Below are 15,396 nucleotides of genomic sequence, written 5' to 3' on the forward strand. Positions count from 1 at the left end.
ATTTTTTTTTAACGTTTATTTATTTTTGAGACAGAGAGAGACAGAGCATGAACGGGGGAGGGTCAGAGAGAGAGAGGGAGACACAGAATCTGAAACAGGCTCCAGGCTCTGAGCTGTCAGCACAGAGCCCGACGCGGGGCTCGAACTCACGGACTGCGAGATCATGACCTGAACTGAAGTCGGCCGCTTAACCGGCTGAGCCACCCAGGCGTCCCTTAATTTTTTAACATTTATTTATTTTTGAGAGACAGAGACAGATAGAGCATGAGTTGGGGAGGGGCAGAGAGAGAGGGAGATACAGAATCCGAAGCAGGCTCCAGCCCGACACAGGGCTCGAACTCACAAACCAGGAAATCATATGACCCAGGCGGAAATCAAGAGTTGGATGGATGCTCAACCAACTGAGCCCACGTACTCTCAGAGTGTCAGTTTTCTAAGTGGAAAATGTAGGAAATGGACATCAGTGTTTACTAACTCAGGGGAAAAGCCTGGAGGGCCGCACGGAAGGAGGCGGGCATAAGGCCCGTCCCTGCAACCAGAGCAGCATGGCTCTTACCCCGTCTATACCAGACCCCCACGGTAAGATTTCATTTGCTGCTTTAATAGGCAGAAAGCCAGAACACCGGTCGGTGCCTGACATCCCCTCCAATCTGGACAACTTGTAAGTTCTTAGACTACGTTCAAGCGAATTCAAGTGAATGTGGCCGCCACTGCCGAATTCAGAGTTAGGCGTGTTGTGAATCAATTGCCCTTCTTTCATCTGTACAAGAGGAAGGACAGACCAAATGCAAATAATCCCTCTTCCCTTTGAGATGAGAAAGACAGTTATATAATTTGACGGTTATGCTTTCCACATGCTTTATCTCAGATCTTCCCTCTCAGCATGGAATCTCTTTATTCTATCAAAGCAAAGATTTGTCAATAAATTAAAAAGGAAAACCTGGAGGGGAAAACCAAGTACCCCCTTCCAGGGATCTAAGAACTCCCTGGTATAAAGCAGCAGGACTTGCCTAGCAGTTTTCATTTAAGATTTTTGCTTTTAGTAAATGATGTCGCCCTCAGCACTGTCACAGGCTGTGTGATACAGAGCCCACACTGCTCAAGGCATTTTCTGTACCAAAGTGTAAGGCATAGAGGTAGAATATTAAACATTAAGGTGTGGTATAATTATCTGACTTTTAAAAATCATCATCTGAAAATCGATTCTGTTTTATATGTATGATACCTAAGGACAAATAAATATATAATTTTTTATTAAAAATAAAATGTGATACTATGCATGCAAAACTCATCAACAAGCCTGAGGCTGGCCTGGGCCTCTTTTCCATAAAAATGCATATAAATTTACCTTTAAACTTAGAGAAACAATAATCTAGAAATGTTTGTTTTTTAATTTTTTTTTTAAGTTTATTTTGAGAGAGAGAGAGAGAGAGCATGAGCAGGGCAGGGGCAGAGAGAGAGAGAGGGGAGAGAGGGAATCCCAAGCAGGCTCTGCACCGTCAGCACAGGGCCTGATGCAGGGCTAGAACTCACAAAGCGTGAGCTCATGACCCAAGCTGAAATCAAGAGTCGGACGTTAAACCGACTGAGCCACCCAGGTGCCCCTAGAAATGTTTTTGATGGAAAGCAGCTTTCTCTGTCGGCACCCTGGCATCTGTTCTAAGGTCATGTACACATAATGTGCTGTGACTGACTACATAGGTCTTCCTTGGCATGTGGTAGGAGTGCCTTGTAGCCAACCTGTACCTGGCGTCTCCTTCCAGCCTTACCTGGTCGAGCGCATCCTCCAGACTTCCTTCCAGAATAATCATTCTTTCTAATACGTAAGTAAATGATCAAGGCATTCCTCTGCCTGAAATGCCCCTGTGACTCCCACAGCTGACAGAGTAAAATCCATACTTTTAGGATGACCCCTAAGGCCTTCTGTAATTGGATCCCCGGGCATTTCTCTAGCTTAATGTCTTACAAATCCTTCACCCACACCCAGTTCTGAGTGATTTCAGTTCTTAAACATGCCAGGCCTTTCTATCCTCACCAGTTTTGCTCTTGACATTCACAGGGCCCAAAAGACACCCTTCCCAAGAGGTAGATTTCTCACGAACCAAGAGAAGCTTACAGCTCAGGTCACCTCACTGCCTGCTCCACCACACCCCACCCCCCCCCCAACTACCTAATTTTGTATTTCTAATTCTGTATTTTTTTTTAATTTTTTTTTTAACGTTTATTTATTTTTGAGACAGAGACACAGCATGAACGGGGGAGGGGCAGAGAGAGAGGGAAACAGAATCGGAAGCAGGCTCCAGGCTCTGAGCCATCAGCCCAGAGCCCGATGCGGGGCTCGAACTCGAGGACTGCGAGATCGTGACCTGAGCCGAAGTCGGACGCTTAACCGACTGAGCCACCCAGGCGCCCCTAATTCTGTATTTTTTTTAAGAGGGTCTTTTAATTGTATACATGTTAGGCCCCATAAACCTCAACCTTGCTCCTCCCCTTCTTCCCTCTTCTGATAGGTCCACCTTCTCCCCACATATTCAGAGACTTAAACACCAACAGATTCTAACAGCTCAAGGTCACATCCCTAGGATGATCCAACCTCACCAAATGCTTGCCTGAGAAAGCTCCAGACTGACGAAAGATTTAACTCTTTCTTAGAGCATTTCTTAGAGCATTTACTAAAACAGCCTCACAATTGTGAATTCTGCCTCTGTCCCTTTGAGATGTAAATGTCTATTTCTACACCTACATATCTGTCTATCTATCCATCTATCTATCCGCCACAACCGGGACCTGAAAGCTATCCTTTATAACGTAATGATCGGGAAGGACAGGGCCTCTGTCTCCCCAGCCTCTGGGAGGACAGAATCCTAACTTGGACGACTGACAGCGGGCAGTCAGAGCTGGCCTAATCGACATTTACACTGACCTGACTCTTGTAATTTCTCACTCCGCCAACTCTACTGAGCCCCGGCTCACCCCACTCCCTACCCCCTCATTCCCCCTAACACACCCAATCACCTCTGTATAATTGAAGTTGAGTTCCCGCTAGACCCTCTTCCCTAGAGTAATAGTATATTACAATTAAAATCTGTCCTTCGCCACTTCAGCGTCTGACTTTTTTTTACCTTTGACAACGGAGCAGGTTGGACTATACTATCTACCTGCTTGTCTTTCTCACTGGTCCCTCTGAAGGCAGGGGTCCATCCACCCAAGGCCTATGTGTGCAGCACACGCTTTAGTAAACATCTGATGATTTAGCCAGTCACAGGAGACCCAAGAATGTGGCCTGTGCTAACAACCGGAGTAAAGCCATTACAGGGGAGGAGGCTCTTGGGAAAACTTGGGAAAGTCCTCAAGATGGGGAAACATTTAAATTATTGTCTCCATAAGTTTATAATAAGACATGCTTAAGTCATTTGTGGAAGCGAGTAACTGGCAGGTCTGCCCAACAAGTTAATTCTGCGATGAGAGACAAATGGACCAGGGGCCAGATCATACATAAGAACGGAACTTTGGCTCACAATCTGCAGCAACGAGTCTGGGCAGCCAACCCATTACCTGTCCAGGAAGTCAATTTGGTCTAGGAAGTCCAACTACTACCTGCAGCACCCAGGTCAGGAAGCCAAACCCCTCCACAGCAACTGGCCCAAACAGCCAGGATTTGGTTAGTAACAGATAGCTTGGGTGATTTAATTTTCGCCCCCGTTTCCAACGTAGGACCATCCAGGGAAAGCAAAATGTGCCCCTTTAACCAGGCACACAGGATACCCCACTCCTTAGCCCACCTACGGCTGATCCATGCCAACAGCCTACAATCAGGGCGCATGGAAGATGCAGGGCCTCCCCGCTCTTCACGATAAAGCTTTCCCCCTCCCCTGCCTGCCTGTCTGCCAAATGGAAGTGACAGTGGCCGGCCCCGTCGCTAGAGCAAGCTCGGAATGAATAGCTTTGGCTCCTCAAGTGGTCCTCATTTATTTCCATAGTGACTCTTTGTTGAAAACTTTGTCCCATTCTTCGTACCCTCAAGGAGACGTTTTCACCTGACAGATTCCTGTTACTGGGTCAAATGAAGGAAACTACTGGGAAGGAGGGAGTATTATGGGCTGAACTGTATCCTCTGCAGTTTCTTACGTTGAAGCCCCCAGGACCGCAGAAGTTGAACTTATTCGGAAATACGGTCGTTGCCGGTATAATGGTTTAAGAGGTCACATGAGAATAGGGCGGGCCCCTAATCCAGCGGGTTTTTTATGTAAAAGGAAGACTTGGACACAGATCTGCACACAGGGAGAACAACACGTGCTGAAGGCAGAGATCAGGGTGACGCGTCCACAAGCCAAGGAATCCCAAAGATCCCCAGCAAACTACCAGACACTAGGGGAGAGGCCTAGAACATATTCTCCCCCTCGGAGAGAAAGAGCCAGCACTGTTGACATGTTGATCTCAGACTTTCAGGCTCTGAGCAGTAAGGCAACACATCTCTGTTGGTCTGGGCCACCCAGTTTGTGGTCCTTTGTTATAGCAACCCCAGCAAACTAATGCAGAGCAGGAGTTTTTGAAAAGGGTAGTTTCAACTGGAAACCAAGGGCAGCCTTGTGCTCAAAGGCTTGCAAAGTACAGACCGCAGAACTGTAAGCAAGTAGGTAAATAGGCAAGATGCAGTACCCAGGGAGCTTCAAGCCATGGGAGTGTGCAGTGATTCACCCTCTGCCACAGGACGTCCAGATGGCCTTCCTGCCCCTCCCTGGGCCCCATCATGGCTCTCCTCCCCCACACCACACACTACTTGCCCAAGAACAGGTCAAGAGGGTGGAGACTCTCCTTGGGAGATGCTACTTGAGGTGATGGATGCCAGCCCCAGGGTCACACACATCCCGTGCACCCCACAAAGTCACCATTCCATCCAGACTTACCCTATGTGAGAGCTGGTGGCAGCAGTGGGTGGAGAATGTACCATTTCAGGCTTCTTGTACAAGCTCTGGGGCAGCAGGAAGTCTCCTTCTGGTAAATTCCTCTAATCAGCCTTCACTGTACACACGGCCGTGAACATACTTGCAGAGCTCACGTGCATGCCCACGCCTTGTCCCAGCCCTTCTCTGGGGGCTCAGAGCTTGCTTCCCTCACCTACCTGTCCCTTGACACTGGTGAGCCAGAGTCCCTTGCCTGACTCTACATGGCAGCATGGAAGGAACATGGAGCGCTTGAGAAGCCAACACAGGGCACCCGGGAGTCCGGGGTACCATGAGCAGGAGGGCAATTGAAGGCAGCAAGGCTGCTGCCCACTGGCATCTGGAAAGCCCTTCTAGGGTAGCTCATGTTGTTCATTGCACTTACACAGTTTTTCTTGAGGAATGGGCACCTTTTTTAATTTGCAGAGAGGTGTCCTAGGGGCCACCAAAACCTAAGAGGGGGGAAAAAATGACAGGTAAGGTGTAACACTTGGCTTCAATTACAGGCTTGTCTGATACAAATTTCATATTGTTATAAGCAATATATTAAGCACAGAGAATACTTAATTATACTCTGAAGATACTCAGATCAAATATTCTTTTGAAAACTGATTTATAAGCTACCGAGCTGTGACAAGACACGGGAGAACCTTAAATGCATATTAGTAAGTGAAAGAAGCCAATCTGAGAGGGCTCCTTGCCATTTGATTCCAACCATATGACATTCTGGAAAAGGCAAAACTACGTCAACAGGGAACAGATCAGTAGTTTGTGGGAGAGAAAAGGATGAATGGGAAGAGTGTATTTTTTGAAAAACCAACTTAGAGAAGACCAACTAATGGATGGACACCTTCTGCATCACATGCACTAGCATCAAACTTTAATGCCCAATTAGCTCACTAAATCCATTCTTGGGATGGCTGAATAAATTAAAATTATGAATATGCATTTATCCTTAAGAGAACAGAACTCATTTTTTTTTTTTTTTTTTTTTTTTTTTTTTTTACTTATTTTGGGAAAGTGTATGCCATATTCCCAGTGTGAGACCCAGCCTTCCTCCACGTGAAGTTTTATTCACTCACACCTTGTACTTTCCTCCACTTTTCTGGGTGTCTGTGCAGGATATTGTTGCCATTCTGTCGTCATTGGCCTCTGGAAGGTCCCATGCATTTTTATCCTTTATTCGCTTTCATCCCCAATCCTCTCTCAGTTTCCTGCTCCCATTCCCATAAGGCAACCACATGAATTCCTATCTATGCTCTTACAATAAGTGAACGATTATAAGTTCGGGTATTTTGAACCTACCTTACCTAGATCTCATCCTGCCTCTTTGCTCACTCAGTAGTAATGTTTTTAAGATCTATCTACACTATGTCCATATGTCCCAAGCCTCTACCTGCCACACAGAATTGCACCACGGTCCACTTCTCCCTTCCCTCAGATATGCACTCCTGATGGGCTCAAGCTCCCCTTCCACACTGCACCACCATGAAAATCCACACATGCTCTCTTTATGGGCCTGTGAATGTGTTTCCTTGGGAAATATTGCCAGATGCAGTAATGCTGGGTCACAGAAGAAACACATTCTTAATTTAAGTAGTATGGGATACATGCTTTTTAAATCCACACGTAGGTATTTCATTCAATTGCCTCAGAAATTGAAATCGACTTTTTACTATTTCTATCTGCCTGTTCATGATAGACATCAATCATGTCCACGCCTTCTCCCAAAATAACATGCACAGCGTTCCCACTGTTAGATATTGAATTCGATTTACTGAATTCAATTTTGTTTTGAATCTGAAGACAGAATTGTTATTGATTTGTATCTGATTTAGCATTTTGCTTTCAATGTGAGATTTTTAAAAGTTGGCTGTAAATAAAATTCTAGGCAAGTATGCATTCTGGCTGGTTAAAAATAAAATGTACGGCCCTGTTATCAGATTCTGGGCTCCAGCACGGTCTTCTTGCCCTCAGATGTACCAGGATCATGCCAAGTTTGGGAGAATGTGAAGAAACTGTTTTGTTCAGGAGAGCAATCGGCAGTTGGCTTTTTTGGTACTGAGTGAGACCACCATGTGTTTTTCTCAGAAATGAATGAAGATGTACACAAGGCGGGTCACTTCTCCAAGTCTGCGGAACAATGAGCAGATTATGAGGTTAAACACCACCCCGGTTTTTCTGTTAAGATGCTGAGAAAACTTCAGACACCATGACCTATGAGGCTTATGTGGAGGATATTTTGGTGCACTGTTTTGTTTTGTCTTAAAGATTTTATTATTTTTATTAATGTCTATTTATTTTTGAGAGAGAGAGAGAGAGAATGAACAACTGGGGGAGGGGCAGAGAGAGAGAGGGGAACAGAGGATCCAAAGCAGGTTCTGTGCTGACAGCAGAGAGCCTGATGCGGGGCTCAGACTCGCAAACCGTGAGATCATGACCTGAGCTGAAGTCAGACACTTAACTGACTGAGTCACTCAGGCACCTCTAAAGATTTTATTTTTAAGTCATCTCTACACCCAACGTGGGGCTTGAACAAACTCAACCTCAAGATGGAGTCTCCTGCTCTACTGACTGAGCCAGCCAGGTGCCCCAAGGTGCAGTGTTATTCTATAAAATACTACAGTGGAATTTTTAAAAGTTATTTTTAGTACTTTAAACTAATTTTCACAGGCTTGACACATACTATTGCAAGAGTTCAATTCTCCAGGATACAATGAACCTCCCACTGTCTCCCATCATCTCCAATTTGCATTCAGAGATGTCAGCTTTCCAAGCCATCCTGGATAAAGCCATGTGGAAGGCAGCCAGCTCAACAGGAGCAAACAAACCTCTCACCTCCAGTTTCCCAAGGGTAATTCCCTTTGAAGAACCCTAAGCTGGGGGGTGGGGGGCAGGTAGGGAGTAGCAAGGAGCCAGGTGGACAAAATCTGTGGGGTGGAAGGAATTTGCATGTAAGGCAAATCAGATTTCCATGATGGTCTAAGGGTGACAACATTTTTTTTTTTTTTTTTTACCCAGAGATATTTAACTTAGCATTTAATGTGATTTACATAAATTATCTTTATGTGCATCTATGGGTTTCAATGAAACCCAAGGAGATAATGTGAGTTGGCCAAAGTCACAATGGAGTTCTTCAAACTCTCATCAGCAAGACTGCCTTGGATACTGAGACGATATACTAAGTCACAAAATCAGAGTTAGATGAGACCTTAGAGGCCAATGGTTTCCATCTCTCTCCTCCCCTCCCCTCCCATCTTTCCCTTCTCTCTCCTCTTCCCTCCCCCCTTCCCTCTCCCCTCTCTCTCTCTCTCTCTCTCTCTCTCTCTCTCTCTCTCACACACACACACACACACACACACTTTCCCACACTTTACCACACTTCAAGAAGGATGTGTCCTTGCTCAGTGACCTCCAGGAAATGATGTTCATCACGCTGTGAGAGAGCCCTTTAAAATCCATACATAATAAAAATGTTCAGAACTTATGACTTATTGCTGATAATTTGCCTGACAGAAAATAATTCAAAGAAAACAAGACTAGAAAACAGTCTGGAAAATAGTTGCTTCTAATAATTTACTATGTTAGATAATGTAACATATTGGAAAAAGACTGCTAACAAAGAACAGTGTAAAGGTAAGATAACACTGTGGGATATTAGATAGATGTAAAATGATAACCATGAGAACTATGTGGAAACTTTCTTGTTGGTCAAATTATAAAATATTAAAAATATAAATAAAGGGATACCTGGGTGGCTCAGTCAGGTAAGCATTTGACTCTTGATTTCAGCTCAGGTCATGATCTTGTGGTTCATGGGATCAAGCCCCGTATCCAGCTCCTTGCTGATAAGACAGAGCCTGCTTGGGATTCTCTCTCTTTGATTTTCCCCCACTCACACTGTCTTTCTCTCTCCCTCAAAATAAATAAACAAATAATTTTTAAAAGTCTCTATAAAAAAATAAATATAAATATAGTTTTGTTTTCTCAATGTTGGTTTCTGAGGACAATGGCATGTATTCTCAAGGTGGACACTGGAGATCTAAACTGACCCAGGAGTTCTGAAAAATAATCGAAAATACAAAGGAGTCCCTTTAAATCTACTCCGATCATTCACCTCTGTAATTTTACTTCTAGGAATTTATTCCAAGGAAGTAATCTGAAAATCAGACAACTTATACACAAAAGGTATTTAGCCCATCATTATGTACAATAGCAAAACATCAGAAACAACCAAACATCAACACTAGAGAAATGGACAAATTGTGGTAGATCCATAGAAAAAAAACATTATGCAGAAAAAAATATCTAGCCCCTTCCACCATGTGAGGATACAATGAGGATTCTGTAACTCGGCAGAGGGAGGGCACTCACCTTACCAAGCTGATACCCTGATCTCCAACATCCACATCCAGAATTATGTACATCATATTTAGACAATATTGATGAACAAATCAGCAATTCCTTTATTGAAATGTTAAAGGAGGGGCACCTGGGTGGCTCAGTTGGTTGAGCATCTGACTTTGGCTCAGATCATGATCTCACAGTTTGTAGGTTTGAGCCCATGTCAGGCTCTGCGGTGACAGCTCAGAGCCTGGAGCCTGCTCCAGATTCTGTGTCTCCCTTTCTCTCTGCCCATCCCCCACCCATGTTCTGTCTCTCTCTCTCTCTCTCTCTCTCTCTCAAAAATAAACATTAAAAAAAAATATTTTTAAAGAAAAAGAAATTTTAAAGGAACCACGAGTGACAACCACAAAAATTTTAAAAGAACCAAGTGTAACTGAGTTGCCAAAGAGGAAAAAAAAAATGTTTTTAGTAAAGAAATGAACTCGGATACATGGAAGCTGTAAGATAAAAAAATAATAAATTATACAAGAATTTGGGGAAAATATGTCTATCTAGACAGAAAATCATGGACAAAAATGAATCTTTAATGACACAAGATAACGTTTATGATAATGCTAAAGAAGGAAAACAGGGGGCACCTGGGTGGCTCAGTCGGTTAAGCATCTGACTTCAGCTCAGGTCATGATCTCATGGTTCATGGGTTGGAGCCCTGCATCAGGCTCTGAGCTATCAGCACAGAGCCTGGAGCACTGCTTTGGGCTCTGTGTCTCCCTTTCTCTCTGGCCGTCCCCTGCTCATGCTCTCTCTCTCTCAAAAATAAATAAACATTAAAACTTTTTCTTAAAAAATAAAGAAGGAAAACAGGATAAAACATTATATATATACATTATGTCCCTGTACTAGGTAAAAGAAAAGGCATAGGAAAGAGCCTGGAAGAAATTTCATCTAAATGTTGAAGACTGTTTGAGTAAATGCATACTAATCTTGAGCAACATGATGAGGAAATGTGTGTCTCTTAATGGCAAGTGTGTGTATGTGTTTGTGAATTAGATACACCATGTCTTCCAAGTTTTAGTCCAACATGTAAGGAACTCGGAACTCTGTTGTAAGGTCCTTACACTACTTGTAAAGCAGTACAGTGTCATCTGCAGATGGACTTGTATTAGTCATAAGTGTATATCGCTAATTCTAGGACAACTGCTTAAAATAGTAAAAATTGATATGCTAAGAGAGAAATGGCATGATATAAAATGCTCAAAAAAACAGAGGAGGCAGAAAAAGAAGGGAAGACAAGGAAACAAAAACAAGGAACAAGGTCAGTAGATGAAAATAGTAAAAAATAGAGTAATAATCACTTTAAATGTGAATGGTCTAAATACACCAAATAAAAGACAGAGACTATGAGAATGGATTAAAAAAATAAGACCCAGCTATATATTGTCTACAAGAAACGCACTGTAAATATAAAGACATAGATAAAATTAAAGAGATGGAGAAAAATATACCATACTAACACTAGTCAAAACAAAGCTACAGTAGCTACACTAAGAGCAGACTTCAGAGCAAGAAAACTGATCAGAGATAAAGAGGAGTATTACAGAATGATAAAGGGGCAAATTTTCCAAGAAGACATTAACAACCCATAATGTGTAAACTCTTAGCAATAGAGCAACACAATGTGTGAGGCAAATACTGATAGAACCACAAGAAGAAACAGATGAATCCACTATTACAGTTGGAGTCTTCAACACCCCTCTATCGGTAACTGACAGACCCAGCAGGCAGAAAATCGGTAAGGACACAGTTGAACTGAACACCACCATCAATCAACTGGATTTAATTGACATATATAGGCTACTCCATCTAACAACAGCAGATGATACATTCTTCTCAAGCCTACATGTCATATTCACCAAAAATAGACTACATTCTGGACCATAAAACACACCTTCACAAATTTAAAATAATAAATACTACTATGTCACTCATTCATTATGTTACCCCAAATAACAGACACTAACAACCTGAATATATCTTACCAGCCACGTAAAATGAACCGGAGTTCATCTTTAAACAAGCACAAGGTTAGACAACTTAATGAGAAATCAAATAATGTTTTTGCTACCTACTAAAAACAATCCCTGAGCTTACAAATTGAAGGAAATGGTAGCATATTCACTTGGAATTTTTTTTTTTTCAGAATCAAAAATTCACTGGCCTGAATCTGATTTCTGCTCTGTTTTCTCTCCTTTGCACAATGGAATAATATCCCTGCTCTTCCGAAGGCTAATCTCCCCACTATGCTCTGAATCCCAGCATCTCTCACTTTTCTTCTCTGTCTTCTGCATTAACAGTAACAACTTCCCCCAATTCCGTGGATCATCCCCATAAGCATGCAACACATCTGGTACCTGTCATTTTAAGGTTTCCAGTTAGCAAATAAAAATACACATCTAAATTTGAATGTCAGATAAGCAACAATATTTTCGTATGTGTGTCCATGCAATATTTAGGACATACCTAAACTAAAAAAAGTATCCCGTGTTTATCTGAAATTCAACTTAATTGGTTTCCCTGTATTTTATTTGGCAACTTGTATGTCATTTACCCTACATCCCTACCTTTCAGTAACCACCCCATTTCTCTGCATCCCTTCTCAGCAAAATATCTGAAAAGAACTGTCTAAATTCACTTGTCTCTCCATTCCCATCTCCTAGTCTTCCTTCATTCCCCCTCCAACCTAGCTTCTTTCTCCAGGACTCCACACAGACTGCTCCTGTCAAGGTCCTCATGATGCATTCATGTGCCGGTCGTATTTCCATACACACTAGTCCAGTGCAGTGAACGTATTTGCTGTTCCATGACATTCTTAACACTGGAGCTGAGATTGCTTTTATACACAAGTGATATGCCAAGTTCTAACTGCAGAAGGGTATTTATAAGCCATTAAACCTTATTCATAGTTATTTTTCCCAGACATACAAAACAATATTCTGCCCCCCCCCGCCCCCCCAGTGGTGTGGGGGATGGAGTATTTCCCCATTGTACTAACTCTGGGGAAAGCCTGAGCTGGTTTTGGTCAGTCCCTCCTCCATAGCACCATCTCTCCTCCAGGGGTCCATATCCTCACCTTCTACCTTATCAATTCATGAAAGTCTTAGAAAAGGACTGGGTGAGCTGGAAGGTCTCAGGGCCCAGACATGCCACCCTTCTGCTGGAGGCCACATGATGGATAAGCTCAGTGCCATGGCAAACAGGTCCTCACCAGAGGCCAATGGGAAGGACTTCTAGAGAATGGTTTTTCTGTATTGACCTATTAATTGTTCAATTCTTTTGACTGGGCCAAGACTTACTACAAGGTACTACTTCTGTCTTCCAAGATACCGTAAAGCAAATCAATCTCCCTTCTCAAGACAACTCTTCGGATATTTGAAGACAGCTTTTCTTCCTACAAAGCCTTCCCTGCTCATGCAAAACACCTAAGTTCTTCAACACTTCCTCAAATGACATGGATTCTAATCTTGCCATTCTGGCTCCTCTTCTCCCAGTCTCTCCATCCAATTCATAAACATCCCTTTCCAAATTTGGCACCTATATTCTTCAAGTAACCAGCTGGGGAGGTGGAAATTCTTATATCCTCTCATTGGGTCAATATATTTTTATTTGAAGTGTCTGAGGCTGGGTTGGTCTTTCAAGTATCCCCAGCACTCCTAACATGCCCATTAACATCCTCAACTCTTTTCCTATTAAGTCCTGTTAGGCCATATTCCATATATATATGGGATACACACACACACACACACACACACACACACACACACACACACATTTTAATCCTAGAAGTAGGGCTTTAAACTTAGTAGGAATAAATGATATTTTTGTTTATTTTTTGGCCTGTGTTTCTGACTGCCACCCATCACAATATCATCCTTCTAAATTTTGAAGCATATAAAATTTAGTAAGTCACTCTGAACCCATTGATGTGAAGACCATACAAACTCTAATTTCTGAGGTCCAGGGGCCAGTAACCTCAGAAGATGAAGCTTTAGTTATCTGGAAAAGGGTTGAGGCACAGAGAAGTGTGTCAGAAACCTCAGGTCACGGACCCTGCAGATAGAGCTGAGGCACTATTCCTGCTTCATTCTCCGTGTGGTCAATGGGTATGTAAGTGGCAGAGGGTAGAGATAGATGAAGGGCCAACCAGAGCAGGAAATGCATTGTGCAGAGTTGATGTGTATGCCTAAATTCACCAGTTAAAGAGAAGCCCACTGTCAAGGAAAAGACATCAAAGCACACACTTTTCACAAGGGTCCCCCAAAAGCCGTTTGTGGGCTGAAGTCTGTAAATTACTAGCATTAAGGCCAAGGGCCAGAAACAGAATATCGCTTTCTGGACCAGAATAATGCTTTCTGCTACCCACGAAGTCCTCCAAGAGAGCTACAAACACCAGGCACAAAGCCCCTACAAAATTCCACGTATTGTGTCAGGGGACCCGTCGAGCAGTGCCCCCCACTGGTGTGCAGAATTAGGCACTAGTTGGGCCTCTCGAGGTCATGGTGCCATTTTCCTCCAGCAGTTAGAAAACTACTGCTTGAAGACCCTCAGACACATCTCCCTGTGCTGCTTTCCAGATCACCCCCAGCACCAATTCTAATCCTTTCGCCCTCTCCACCCCCCTCCCGCCCTCCCCTCACCCCATGCTTTGGAATCCAAATCAACAGCTTATTGTAATAGCAACTAGAAAGCAAATCAGTCCCAGTCACCAAACGAGATGAAATTGGCTTTTTTTAAAGACCAAAATTTACTAAAATCTTGACTGCAGTATTTCTGATGGTGGAGTTGTTTTTGTTTCCTTCTTTTTTTGCTAATCTGCATCTTGACCAGAAAAGGTAGAACAAAAAAGGTTAGGGCTAAAGGGCTACATACAGTAATAGGATGTTCTGATTTAAAATTTGGTTATGTCCTCTTTAAAAAAAAAACAACTGTATTCCTAATCTGTGTATAAAACTGGTCTCACAAGAAATCCAGAAATAACAGTATTGGAGAAATGTAAAGCAATCTAAAAACATACGGGCTCTTGGACTTCAAACCCAGGCAGTGAGGACTCCTGTCTCTTACACTTTAGGACGATCTAAGGCGGAATAGCTTCTTCTAGATTCTGCTCAAAGTAGACCATTCTTGCTGCTCTTTAAAAGCAACCACAGGGGCGCCTGGGTGGCTCAGTCGGTTGAGCGGCCAGCTTCGGCTCAGGTCATGATCTCACGGTCCGTGAGTTCGAGCCCCACGTCGGGCTCTGTGCTGACAGCTCAGAGCCTGGAGCCTGTTTCAGATTCTGTGCCTCCCTCTCTCTGACCCTCCCCCATTCATGCTCTGTCTCTCTCTGTCTGAAAAATAAATAAATGTTAAAAAAAAATTTTTTTTTTAAAAAAAGCAACCACAGTGCACAACTACTATTGGGAAAAAAAAAGACCAACATTCATTTGTACTGAAATCAGCAACCCCATTTCAGCTTTTAAGCCATTCTCTTTCTCTTTTAACTCTTTGTACTGTCTCCTTTAGAACGATCTCAGAATTTTGGGGTGCCTTGGCAGCTCAGTTGATTAAGCATCCAACTTCAGCTCAGGTCATGATCTCACAGTTTGTGAGTTCAAGCCCCGCATCGGGTTCTGCGCTGACAGCTTAGAGCCTGGAGCCTGCTTTGGATTCTGTGTCTCCCTCTCTCCATGTCACTCCCTGGCTTGTGCTCTCTTCTCTCTCTCTCTCTCTCTCTCTCTCTCAAAAGTAAATAAATGTTAAAAAAAATTTTTTTAAAGAACAATCTCAGAACTTTAAGATGCTGAAAGAAAAGCACTGATTTAAGGCATATCATCATTTCGCAGAATCAACACCTAAGTATTTACACTACTGAATTTTCAAGACACTGGTATAAACCATCCATGACACAGCCACTCTAAAGCAAGTTCACAGTAAGTTTTCTAGACATGTTCTATTTTACGCTTCTGTATGCTATCCTTTGGCAAGAGTACAGCAAAAAAATCATTCAACTACACAAATGTGGGTTACCTGGACGTGGGGCTGTAATTTTTCAAGTCCTCAACACAGGAAA

Source organism: Panthera pardus, unplaced genomic scaffold (assembly GCF_024362965.1).
Source record: "Panthera pardus isolate Hobbes unplaced genomic scaffold, ASM2436296v1 HiC_scaffold_8, whole genome shotgun sequence".
Lineage (NCBI taxonomy): Eukaryota > Metazoa > Chordata > Mammalia > Carnivora > Felidae > Panthera > Panthera pardus.